Source organism: Strongylocentrotus purpuratus, unplaced genomic scaffold (assembly GCF_000002235.5).
Source record: "Strongylocentrotus purpuratus isolate Spur 01 unplaced genomic scaffold, Spur_5.0 spur5_scaffold_2, whole genome shotgun sequence".
Lineage (NCBI taxonomy): Eukaryota > Metazoa > Echinodermata > Echinoidea > Camarodonta > Strongylocentrotidae > Strongylocentrotus > Strongylocentrotus purpuratus.
Window position 1 is genome coordinate 33201775 of NW_022145605.1, and position 13269 is coordinate 33215043.

Sequence of the window (13269 nt, forward strand, 5' to 3'; positions counted from 1 at the left end):
AGGCATTTCTATGCCGGAGCACTTCTCATGTTGATTGCAGTGTCCGTGTGTATGTGTAGGGCGTGTACGATTATATTGTGCGTGTGTGTATAAAGCGGTGTGTATAGTGTGAGGTGTGTGTGTGTGTGTATAGGGGTGTGTGTGTGTGTGTATAGGGGTGATAGGGGTGTGTCGTGTGTGTCTTTGTGTGTGTGTTGATGCGTGTTAGCGGGAGAGGTGTTCCGGCGTGGAGGTGCCTGGATGGACGAGATCAATAACGAAACAAAACAAGCTTTTTAAACTGCACTGCCTTTTCCTCAGTTTTATCTTGTTCTTTTAATGTAATCTTTCTTAAAATTGTGATGATTGTTAAATGTTTTGTTGAAATGTAATTATTTTGTCTGTATTTATATATTTATATTTGTATGTACATGTAAAGCACCTTTAAATGTCCGAAGGCAAATTTTATGTACTTTTTACATGACAATAAATTATCTTGAATCTTGAATCTTGAATCGTCTTCTTTCTTTAATGATTTAATGAAACGTAAAAGCTTCCGCGCTTCGCGTGGGAGGGGGGAAACTGAATTTAGACAAGGATTAAAAGTCATAACGGTACAACGAATCGTCTTCATTCTCTAAAAATTTAATGAAACGTCGAAGCGGGGGGGAAACTGAATTTAGACAAGAATTAAGAGTCGAGAACGGTACAACGAATCGTCTTCTTTCTTTAATGATTTAATGAAACGTAAAAGCTTCCGCGCTTCGCGCGGGAGGGGGAAAACTGAATTTAGACAAGGATTAAGAGTCGAGAACGGTACAACGAATCGTCTTATTTCGCTAATGATTTAATGAAACGTAAAAGCTTCCGAGCTGTGCGCGGGAGAGGGGGATGAATTAAGACGAGGATTAAGAGTAAAAAACTGAACAACGAATCGTCTTCTTTTTCTAATGATTTAATGAAACGTAAAAGCTTCCGCGCTTCGCGCGGGAGGGGAAAAACTATTTTCAGACGAGTAGGCACGTACGGAAGTGGGGGGAGGGGGGTTAGGGGGTTGACCCTCCCCCCTTCGGTTTTTTATGTGTGTATTTTGGAGCAACCCCCCCCCCCCCTTTTCTGTGATTTTTTTTTTTTTTTTTAATCTAAAATAAAAAATAAAAAAATTGCCAATGGCTGACCTAAAAAAGGTGACCTCACCCCCCCCCCAACGGAACAAAATGTCAAATTTTCAAATTTCGAGATAAAAAAAAAAAGTGTCCTCTTCCTTATGGATGAAGGACTGGCTCCGTTTTAGCGCTGAGGGCGTGTTATTTTCGCAGCGGCTTGCGTCAGCTTGGGGGCGCGACCACAGAACTCTTAAATACGTATTTAAGAGTTCTGTGGGCGCGACACAGAAACAGTGCGGGCAGCTGCAGTGGTGGAATCAGATCAAAGTCAGTGGGTGAAATAGGATAGTAGTCAGGAGCGCAAGTGCCGAGTGTGAGAGACAGGAGCGCTATATCACGTAAGAGACAATTATTAGTGTTACCTTTAGTATTATCATTATCATTATCACAATTAGTATTATTGCTATTACCTTTAGTATTATCATTATCATTATCTTAATTAGTATTATTGATATTACTTTTATTGTCATAATCATGATGACTATTAGTTATATCATCATTTTCTTTTTGTCATTATCATCATCATCATTTTCATTATTACCATTCAAATAGTTCGGAAAATGGGGGTGAAGACTTAAAGGAAATGATGTGGACCTGAATAAGAGACTATTACTGTAGAGAGTTAGAGAAGAATACACCAGCGACCACACTACCTTCTATCTTTTTACTTTTGTTGTTGAATAATTTGTCTTTTCATTCACCTAATATTTCCCATGCCACCTCCTAAAATCAGTGTCCCATGAACGGAGGACGGACGCTACGCCACTGTTATTAAGGGAAAGGCCACCCAGATATCAAATTGGTTTTGATAGAAGCAGACAAAAAAGAGGAACAGGTCTGTGAATGTTTGAGCTAAATACGATTTAATTTAAGAAAGTTAATCATTTTTGAAGTGGCGATCAGTCAAACACAAATTCCTCTCCTTTTCTTATTCTTTGCGAGCTCCTCTCCAATTTGCTCTGCAAAAGGACATTTCATAAACTTGTATTTTCTTAGTCATTGATGACGGAACAATTTTGTTTCATACAGGGGTCGTATAGAAACATATTTTTTCTAATCATCATTCTTGTTTTTCTTCTTTTCATATTTATTTTACTACAGATTAAATGGGAGGGGAGCTCACGAAATATGTTACATAGTTTCCAATTTGTCCTTGATCCTCAAACGTTAATCCACTAACCTTTTTTCTCATTTATCCGCTTCTAATAAAACCAACGCGATTTCAGGGTTGACTTCCGCTTTAACTGTGATAAAATGTGTTCCGATGAGCATTTTCTCAAAGCCGAAGGATAAAACATCATCATCAAATACAATGTCCTTCACCTTTTCCACATTAGGTGAAAGGGCAAGGCTATACACGCACGCACACTCAAACAGACAATTACCGGATAGTTGAATCAAATAGATAACAATCATAGAGCGCGATAGCTCAGTCGGTAGAGCAGTGGTCTCGTAATTCGGTGACCCGGGTTCGAAACCAAATCGCTGCGCTAGTGCCCTTTGGTAAGGCATTAATCCTCATTACCAGGTCCCTCGGAGAGGACCTAAAGCCGTCGGTCGTCAGGTTGCTTACTTACTAGCATTTATGCGTTCTTAGCAGTCAGGTAAAAAAAAAAAAAAAACCAACCAACCACATTGTGCATACTCTTTTTTTTCTCTGTCTACTTTTCTTGAAATTACAATAGGTCACATGTTACGAAATCAATAAACTCTAAAAATAGATTACAATTTACAATCCATTTATTAGGGTCTGGTCATTCAATACTGTTAAAGCAAGATCAATTTTCTGATTAATTTAAATCTGGTGCCCGTCGATCACGTCATACACTGGGTGAGAATTTAGGCAGAATATGAGTAAAATAGCCCCAAACAACAAATTTACCATTTATAACCTATTACTTATGTTTGTTGGGTATCATAGACGTTGGAGAGAAAGAGAGAGGGAGAGAGAGAGGGATATAAATATATATATATATATATATATATATATATATATATATAGAGAGAGAGAGAGAGAGAGAGAGAGAGAGAGGGGTGACTTGAAGAGGGAGGGGTATGTATCTCACTCTAAAATCTATTTAAAAGTCTAAAAAGTTAGTCAACTGGTGTGAATAGTTTTTTTTTATAAACAAGTTAACCGTTATAGGAATATTGGATTTACACATTCATTTTTTTTCAGCGGGGTTTTTCCCTGCTTATGTATATAAATCATTCTTTATTATTTTGTTATCGTCAACTAAACCAGACCTACCTCTGTAACTGATCCAGGCACCGATCCCAACCAAATTGACTGAGCTGTTGTGTACCAGATGCTTGAAGAGGACACAAACTCGGTAGGTACACGTACATTACATAACTGCGACTACAATGCATTGTCTTCCTTCATATCTCGAAATCAGTCTTTCAAAGTTGAACTGTGAAGTGAATTTTTCAAAGATGTACGAAGGGGGGTGTCCATGTATCGCCCTTAATGGTGATAAGTGATACAGGTTAAAAAGGATCTGTTTCGACTTTTTTTTTTAAACGCAGACACGTTAGTGGTGATTTGATGGATAATAATTAGTGTTGAAGATCCACGCGAGGCCCTGTATAGCTTACTAATAATAATAATAAGTACAGTGCGTATATAGCGCCTATAACACTTACTTTGTCAGAAGTCTCTAAGCGCTCTACAATAATGCAGCATAATTACCCTGGCTTTAGCTTAGGATTATGATTACGGGTGAGATCGCTTCAGTCGACGATCAGACCATATCTGCAGTTCAGACCAAATTCTAGATGAGTCGAGCTGTCGTCATTAATCGCGCCCTTGTTCCATGCTTCGTTCGATCTTGCAATTGGTCGTCGAGGAAAGGTGTGGATCATCTCTGGTTTCGGGTGCTGTTTAGGGTTTCTTGACTCACATGTCCTGTAGCTGTGCCATATATACGAGGTAAAACAAAATATGCACATTTTAATCTTAATTTCGTAGAAAAGAATGTGATTTCATGTAAAATATTAAGTCCCTGAGCATCCCTTGCTCTATAGATGGAATAGAAGAGAGATGAAAAAAAGGGGAAGGGACAAGTATTAAGCGAGAGATAGAGAGAGAGAGAGAGGGGAAGAGGAGGGGGCGATCAAGTGAGAGAGAGATATAGAGAGGAGAAGAGGAGGTGGCAGAAAGAGGGAGAGAGAGAGAGAGAGAGAGAGGCGAGAGGACGTGGCAGAGAGAGAGAGAGAGAGAGAGAAAGGGGGGGGGGGGTGGAAGAGAGAGAGAGAGAGAGAGAGAGCCAGAGACATAGTGACAGACAGAGAGACGGGGGAACATCTATTACGCCAAAGAACAGGCAAATCTCCATTTTGAAAGGGCAATCTAAACCTTGTAATGCGTTAATTTATATCATAGCAGAAAATAAGATGAACAGAATGGCGAGGGTTTGAAATAAATCGGACCGATACTAACAGAGTTATGAATGAGTTGGAACAAGTGGCAAATAGTCGTCTGCCATTACATCACAGAGACATTACCTGCAGCATTTTCACACACAGCTAAAATTCATCGTTTCCAGAGATGATTAGAATCACTCAACAGTTTTAAACATGTTTATAGAAATTTTTTCCCAGTGTGAACATCGTTTATACGATGTTGGGATAGATACGAAGTCGCATATGCTTGTTCCCTCTTTTTGAAAGCACCCCCTATCTGAGGACTGCTAACATTTCCGAACCCCCCTTTCGCGGGCTTTTCGCGGGCTTTTCCTGCATTGGAGACCCCCTTATTCATGAAAAATGCTCAGTGTACCCACCTAAATTCGGAATAATTTCTCAGGAGTCCAAAAAGATGAGAGAAAAAAAGAAAAAAACATCCCCTTTTTAAAGAAATCTCCGGGTGAAAAGTTACAACACCCCTTTTTTTTTTTAGAATTCTCGCACGGGTTCCGTCTGTACTCGGAGTGGGGGGGGGGGGGGGCAGAAACATGGTCATGGAGAAGTTTTTCGTTGTGAAAGCGTAAACCCGCTAAAATCTGTTGATTTCAAATGACCAACAAATAATGAACCTCGACCACTAAATCAATATTAGGGACTTTTAGATTTGCACGATGAGAACGTGGACTGCAACGTGTGACCTCCTTTTAAGGCACTGCCAGTGCTTAAAAGGACGTCACATGTGACTGCCAGTGCCTTAAAAGTACGGAACACGTCCACGTCCACGCAAATCTAAAAGTCTCTATCGAGAAGAAGAGGAAGACCACACAGTAAGATGTTAGTAGATGCAAGGAAAACAATACGGGGGTTCAAAATAGCAACAACAAAAAAAAATCGCCTCGCCGCTATGCGGCTCGTGGACGATGCTTCGCATGTAAGTAGATGCCAGGAAAACATCACTTACGGGGGTCCAAAATCAGGGGCGGATCCAGCCGGCGGCAGAAGGGGGGGGGGGGGGGGGCAAATCTTGAGAAAATATTTAGCGGCGAATCAGCCAGCCGGTGATCGGCGAATGACGGAGCGGGGGGGGGGGGGGCTGGATAAATGCACATATATTTGTTTAGGGGGTCCAGTTTTTAGGGAACATTTTTGCGCCGACTCAGCCGGCCGGTGAATATTAAAGCGGGAGGGGGGATGCTGGACAGGAGGACCACTACTAATCTATTTATTTTTTTCAGGGGGGGGGGGGGGGGGGATGTGAAGCGCCGTTTTAGCATGACTTTCTTTTTAACTCTTACTTTCACTTATCTCAGATAACCCTTTTGATTCGGGTGAATAGCAGTGCTTATTCAAACAAATATTCGCATCAATTTGAATCACAATCATTATTTGTCGCTTAATCCCTTTTAATGACCTTGTTTTCTTTCTCGTTTGCAAGGGGAGAAGAAGATATGTCACGTTAAAGACATCATAAAGATCAGTGTTGTATGCGTATATATTATATACACAGGCCTCGCGGAACGTTTATCAAAGTGGGGTGGCTAAAGTATTTACGAGCAGGTAGAGGGTAGCGAGCGTAAATTGGTGTGTGGGGGGGGGGGGGGAGGGGGTTCAGGGGTTTTAGGCATTTAATTACGGTCAGAGAAGCACAAATATTTTGATGCCGCATTTGTGTCACTGGCATGTCGGGGGGGGGGGGGGGTGGCGTTTTTTTCTTTATTTCGTTAGGTAAAATTTACGTTACTATCCTATTTTTTTTACCGGTTTGGGAGGCTAGGGGGGGGGGGGGCGGGCCGGTAGAATCGGCCCGTGGATCCGCGCCTGTCCAAAATAGCACACACACAAAATCGCCTCGCCGCTACGCGGCTCAGTAAAGAAAGAATGTAAAGATTGCTCCGAATAATGAGGAGGAAATAATGTGCAGAACCGGAAAAAATCGAGAGAATGTCTTCACGGGATGAAAGTCAGTAACAGCTATGTAGTTTATAAATTTGTAAGAGGGAAAATGCTGATTAAAATGATAATGATGAAATAGCAAATAATTGAGGAGTATCATAGGTACCAATTCAATGGATATTTGTATAAAAAAGACCCCCCGTCAGTACTAAAAGAGCCCCCGTGAGAAGGCTCACGGGGGCTCTTTTGGGGGTTAAGAGCCCCCGTGGACAAAAAATTAATTTGAGCCCTGTCGGTCAAATCATCAAATGGAATGAAAATGACTTGTATAAATTATAATCTTCTCTCTCTTCCCACCACCTCTCCCCCCATCCATCCCTCCCTCGCTTGCTCTTATAGTTTTTATGGTTGAAACTTGAGGATTCTCCTACACTCCTACATTGCATTCAATCACCAGTTCACCTGAATGATTTGAAGAATGTCTACACTCTTACAATTTCGGGTGATATAAATAGGACAACCACAGGTTGTCAGACAAATTACCAATTTTCAATTGATTTATAACCAATACCGACAGCTAAAGAGAGCTTGACCAATGTTTCCAGGTAAAACTGTTATCTAACATTGGATAAAGATATGAGAGGTACGTCGATCGGTCGGTCGATTATCGAATGTACTCGTGCTTTAACGTGTTTTGGCGTGTAATATGGGCCTCTTATTCAGAGAATGGTCATAACGGGGTATTGCTCCACCTCGCTTATCAAACGAAATAGAAATGTATTTTGACCGCCATGGCCTTGATACAAGAAATGCACACTCTCTTAATGTAGTATTGCCCAGACCCAACGTGACCTTATTCAAACAATCTTTCAAGTATGCTGGAGCGGTTAATTGGCATAAGCTTCCCAATAATATCCAAAATGTCATTTCAGTTGACAGTTTTAAACACCATTATATATATTTTTAAATCGATACAATTTGTTCACTGTCGTTTCTCCTTACTACTACAGGAGTGTATGCAATAACTAACTAAACTAATTGCTAGCCTTATTATCTAGTCCCCCCTCTTTTCGTTTTATCCTAATTTTATTTGTTTTCGTATTTGTGTTGTATCTATATTTACCATTTGTACAAAACTACTCTTATTGTCAGTTCTTGAATCTGTATTTTCCTTCTTTTTGCAGGACCATTATGTAAAACAGCCTGCGAGCTGATCAATGTTATCATGTTAAAAGATTTTTTAATAATATAAATAAAAATGTGCACCCATTATTCGATTAGATATCTATCAAAGGTCGGTTCTGTGAATTCATCTGGTGAAAATTAGAGCAAAAACTTTCACTCAATTCAAATCTGTATCATAAAAGCGGGCATAAAACGGTGACATCCGTTGAAAATCACCAATCTTGGGTTTTTTTTCATTACGGCTAAAATATACGTAAATACCCATTTTTTTCCTAAATAATTGAGAAAATAGCCCGAGCGTGGGAATCGATCTTAATTCACACTGGCTCTGGGAGTTCACTTGGTCTTATTCCATAAAAACGCAAGCTGACGGATAACATTTCAGTCTGTTGTGGTTTCTGTGATCACTTCCGTATTTTTTTTTTTTTGCACATTATAATATCTTACCTTGGGGATTTAAACATTTAACTCTAAAAAAAGAGTGTCGACAATTTATACTCGCTTGCAAAGTTTAGACACTGAAAAGTTGATAGCCGGGCAAGAGAGGGCAGTCAACCCCCCTGCGAAATTATACCATAAGCCCCATACGAACTAATGTGTAATCATGTAATTTTAAGTTCATGGTGTGATTCAGGAAGTCGTTGACTGTTCCGGAAGCTCCCTTTACACGATTGTTCTGTTCTTTCTAGTGCTTTTTTTTTATATCTTATATATTTTAACAACGTCCGCCTTTTATTCATCGAGATAGTACGAAGTATCATTTTAGTGTCACAGTGTACAACCATAAAATGATAACAATGATAACCATTGTCAGGGCCCTTTTTGCCACATTTTCAGGAGCAAGTTCAACGACATACTTCCTTTGAAATTCCTCCTCCAGTTAATATGTACTTGTGTATTTTTAAAGTTTAACATTTAACATTTACCATCTACTCAAAAAATTCATATTTTTCATGAAACTTTCAAAGAAGATATATTTTTTAAACAATCTAAGACAAATCAACACAGTTCCGAAAAAATATCTGACGAAAAAAATACAAAGTTATGGTTCATTGGTGTCTGTTGTGTCAACAATTAAAAAAGGGGACCACAAGAACACAAATATTAACAAGTAGAAGTGGTATACAGAGGCCGTGTTTTGTGCCCCTAAGTAAAGTTATGTCACTTTGTTATAAAAAAAAAAAGGGATACGGTTTGCCTCCCACAACGGGTACCGGATAAATGTTTTTTTCTGGAACAGTATAATGGAAAGGAAACAAACTCATCTGCTAAAAATGACATATATACTGAAGCCGAACACACTGTATAGTGTTCAACACGCCGTATAGACACCAGCTGAAACTGATTTTGCTAAAAGAAAACTTTGAGCATGCAAAAATCGAAAACTCATTTATTTATTTAGGGCTCCAACATGCCTCGCCCCTAATAACACACACGCACACCCACACAGACACACGCGCACCCTTTTTTTAACGTCACCTTTTTCACATGTACATTCCAGTGATTTTTTTCGTTCCCGGAGGTGTAATGAATAGTAAATACGTAGTGTAAATGTTATTGTAGAGCAATTTTCAATGTAAATACGAGTGTATATCGAGTTGATAAAACACGAATCTTCACGATGTCAATCCAGACAAATCATCAAAAGAATCACGAACTACAAATCTTATCTATAATGAAAAACAAATGAAAGTAGATAAATGTTAACTTACAGGAATTATTTCCATGCATCGAACAGTGAAAAAAGCAGTATCAATAGCACAAAGTCAGTATCACGGAATCACGATTTGTCATGATCGAAAACGAATTGTCCCACTCTTTAGATAGAACATGTCACGAACAAATATATTCAAACCTTTTTAGGTAATCAGTTTGAATTTGAACAGGAGTGTAAAACCAATCAGAAAGATAAATGTTAACGTTTGATTGTCGAGAAGTTTGAAAGATGTCTCGAACTCTCGATGACCTATTTGAAAAGATCTTCAAGATCTAATCCTGACCCATCCCGTACTTTTCGAGGACGAAAAGAAGACAGGAAATATATTTAATTATTTAAAGTAAATAATGAAGTAAATTGTCTTGTATGCGGCCTAAACAAAAAAGGTGTTGTACTGCCCTTTGCGACTGACCCCAAAATCTTAAAATCTACGGTCTGCTTTTTTAAAACCGTTTTTTAGAATAAAATTGTATGAAAGCATTCAAAACTGAGAAATATTTAATTATTTATTTATTTCTGATATTTATACAGGGTGGCACATATTACCAATTTGGTGGTCTTCCATGAGGCCCTGTTTGGTAATAATAAAAACAAATAACAGCATCAAAAACAAAATGGATAAATACACAAGCATATAAAAAGGTAAACTACAAATTAATTGGTATCCCCTTGAAATAACTGATCATTCAAGAATTATCCTTGATCATTTACAAGAAATAGGTGAATGGAATTTTCAAATTAAATAATTTTTTGTTTTTTAAACCCATGAAAATATGTTTTCTATACCTTATCAGCCCAAAGAGGGAGTAAAAAAAAAGAAGAAGATGATTTCCGACCGACCGACCCATGTTTTGGCCCCTAATGGGCAATACAACATTTAAACTACATTTTTAATTCACTATACTAATCCACTAATCCAGTAATGTCCACGGTAATGACGGGTTTTCCTTTACCACCTTCCGAAAGTCTCTGTGATAAATGTAGACGCGCATTCGACGTTGGCAAATGACCCGACCACGTCATGGGACCATTGTGTGAAAAATTTGGCTTTCATTTATATTTTATGACTAAAATTCAAAAAGAGGGAAAAAGAAAAATTTAAATCACTAGATCATATACAGTCAAACCTGTCTATAGCGATCACCCAAGGGAAACACAACAAGTGGTCTTTGTAGACAGGTTCCTTTAGTACACGTTTCAATGAGAACCCATTTTCAAGGGGAACAAATGTGGCCTTTGTAGATTGGTCTTTGTAGACAGGTGGTCACTAAAGCAGGTTTGATTGTAATAAGTATTAAACATACTTGATACCTGGAAGCTATTTAATTTAGTTAAAACTTCCAGGGATCTTGGGGTGCACTTTCCACTGGGTTGAAGAAAAGTATTAATTTTTTGCTGGTTTTAATGAATGATTTCTCCCTCCTACTCTGTGTGTCAAAAGATCACACCTTTAGCTCAGGTGATCGGGCTCTGCTCTTCTGCAACTATCTATTGTAACTGACCAAAATATGGGTCTCATTGTTTTCTAAATTGTATGGTACAGTAAATTGACATTACCTACACACTTGCACTACGTACACACACGAACACACCACCATGCACTTGCAGAAACTTGGAGAAACTAAAAGGTAGCATGATTTTTTTTCCTTGTCCTCTTACCGAGGTGTTTTATTTCACATATTTCACATTTCATATATATTTACATCAATTTACATTTTAACATAACGAAAAAAAGACAAAAGTATTTAAATAAATAGTTATAACCTTAACATTTCTTGAAATTTTTTATTTATTTGCTAGGTAATATCGTAGTTTTAATTTTAAAATAATGAACATACTTTTACTATTGTACTCTTTCCATTACACAGAAGTTTAATATACACTATGTATATTATGTATTGTCCTAAAATTAACATGAAGTTTATCACGAAGTTTTCAATAAAATGACCTATAACTCATGCTTTTTCATTAATATTTATTTGTTCATGAAAGTAATTATAATATAATTTTTCAACAATTTAAGATAATATAATATAATATTAAAAAGGTAGCATGATAAGTGGGTTGTTTCGTTCGCCAGTATTGGATGATGTTGGTATTGTCGTAGATGACGCTCTTCAAGCTGACGGGGTCAGCTGTAGACAATTTTGCTGGTGGTAATTATATAATCCTCGACCTAGATTTAATCATCTGGGTCACTGTGTATGCTCCGAGGAGCGCCAGTGAACAAACAGGGAAGCTGTACTACCCCTAGAATAGTCAATTATGTAAAAATGTGTAGAAAAGGTGTCACATGCATATTCACCTGTTCTACACATTTTTACATATATTAGCAGTGAAGGGATGTTCTTTTGTCCGTTATGTTCTTAGTGTTACTTCCTGCATGCATGTTTATCGTCAAGTGAAATCTAAGATTTCTAACTGTAGTCAGCATGGGCAGTTAAGTACGTTGACACGCATGAACAGTCGGCGTTCGTCGTGTCCTCGTCCACTCAATCTAAAAGTCCCTAATGTCACGTTAAAGACATCGTAAAGATCAGTGTTGTATGCGTATATAATATATACACAGGCCCCGCGGAACGTTTATCAAAGTGGGGGGGGGGGGGGGGGGGGGGGCTAAAGTATTTACGATCAGGTAGAGGGTAGCGAGCGTAAATTGGTGTGGGGCGGGGGGTCAGGGGTTTTAGGCATTTCATTACGGTCAGAGAAGCACAAATATTTTGATGCCGCATTTGTGTCACTGGCAGGTCAGGGGGGGGGGGGGGGCGTTTTTTATTTAATTTTTTAAGGTAAAATTTACGTTACTATCCTATTTTTTACCGGTTTGGGAGGCTGGGGGGGGGGGGCGGTAGAATCGGCCCGTAGATCCGCGCCTGTCCAAAATAGCACACACACAAAATCGCCTCGCCGCTACGCGGCTCAGTAAAGAAAGAATGCAAAGGTTGCTCCGAATAATGAGGAGGAAATAATATGCAGAACGGGAAAAACCGAGAGAATGTCATCACGGGATGAAAGTCAGTAACAGCTATGTAGCTTGTAAATTTGTAAGAGGGAAAATGCTGATTAAAGTGATAATGATGAAATAGCAAATACTTGAGGAGTATCATAGGTACCAATTCAATGGATATTTGTACAAAAAAGAGCCCCCGTCAGTACTAAAAGAGCCCCCGTGAGAAGGCTCACGGGGGCTCTTTTTTGGGAAGAGCCCCCGTGGACAAAAATTTATTTGAGCCCTGCGTCTATCTATCTATCTATCTATTGTGTCAATGTTTCGGGGGGGGGGGGGGTATTCCATAAACCTGGGGCAGCATGGGCAAATGAACCTTCATCATATGTGTTTGTCAAAATAGGAGGAACAAAACATGGATTATATTTTACAAGATCGAAGATTTCTTACTGATTTATAAACACTGAGTATTTCATTTTAATAAGAGGGAGCCAATTCACAAAGACATTCATAATCTAATCATAATATTTTAAATTGGATGCGAGACTGAACTGGTTACCATTGTAAATTTCTTTAGACAGAGGATAATTGAATACGTGTAAATATAGCCGCGCTGCTGAAATGTGGATGGTTTGTTATCGTTGAATTTGGCGAAGTGGAACCGAAATACAATGAATTCACATTTTTTAGGATTCAACAACAATCAATTTCCCCCCATTTATACCCCTCCCTTTACCGTTGTTTAACAAATGAGTCATCTCAAATAATACAGACTTACTGCACTCTTAAACCTAAAGTGAAGAGAAGAAAACGCAGGACAATCAAGGTCGTAATAATCAATTATTGTCTTCGTGTTTATAATGTACCACCATCCATAATTTATTATAAAGTTATGTTTTTACTTGTTGTCATGTTGAAGTCAAAGTATTATGTTGTCTGGTAACAAAATGGTAATGTACATGGAGTTCTGTATA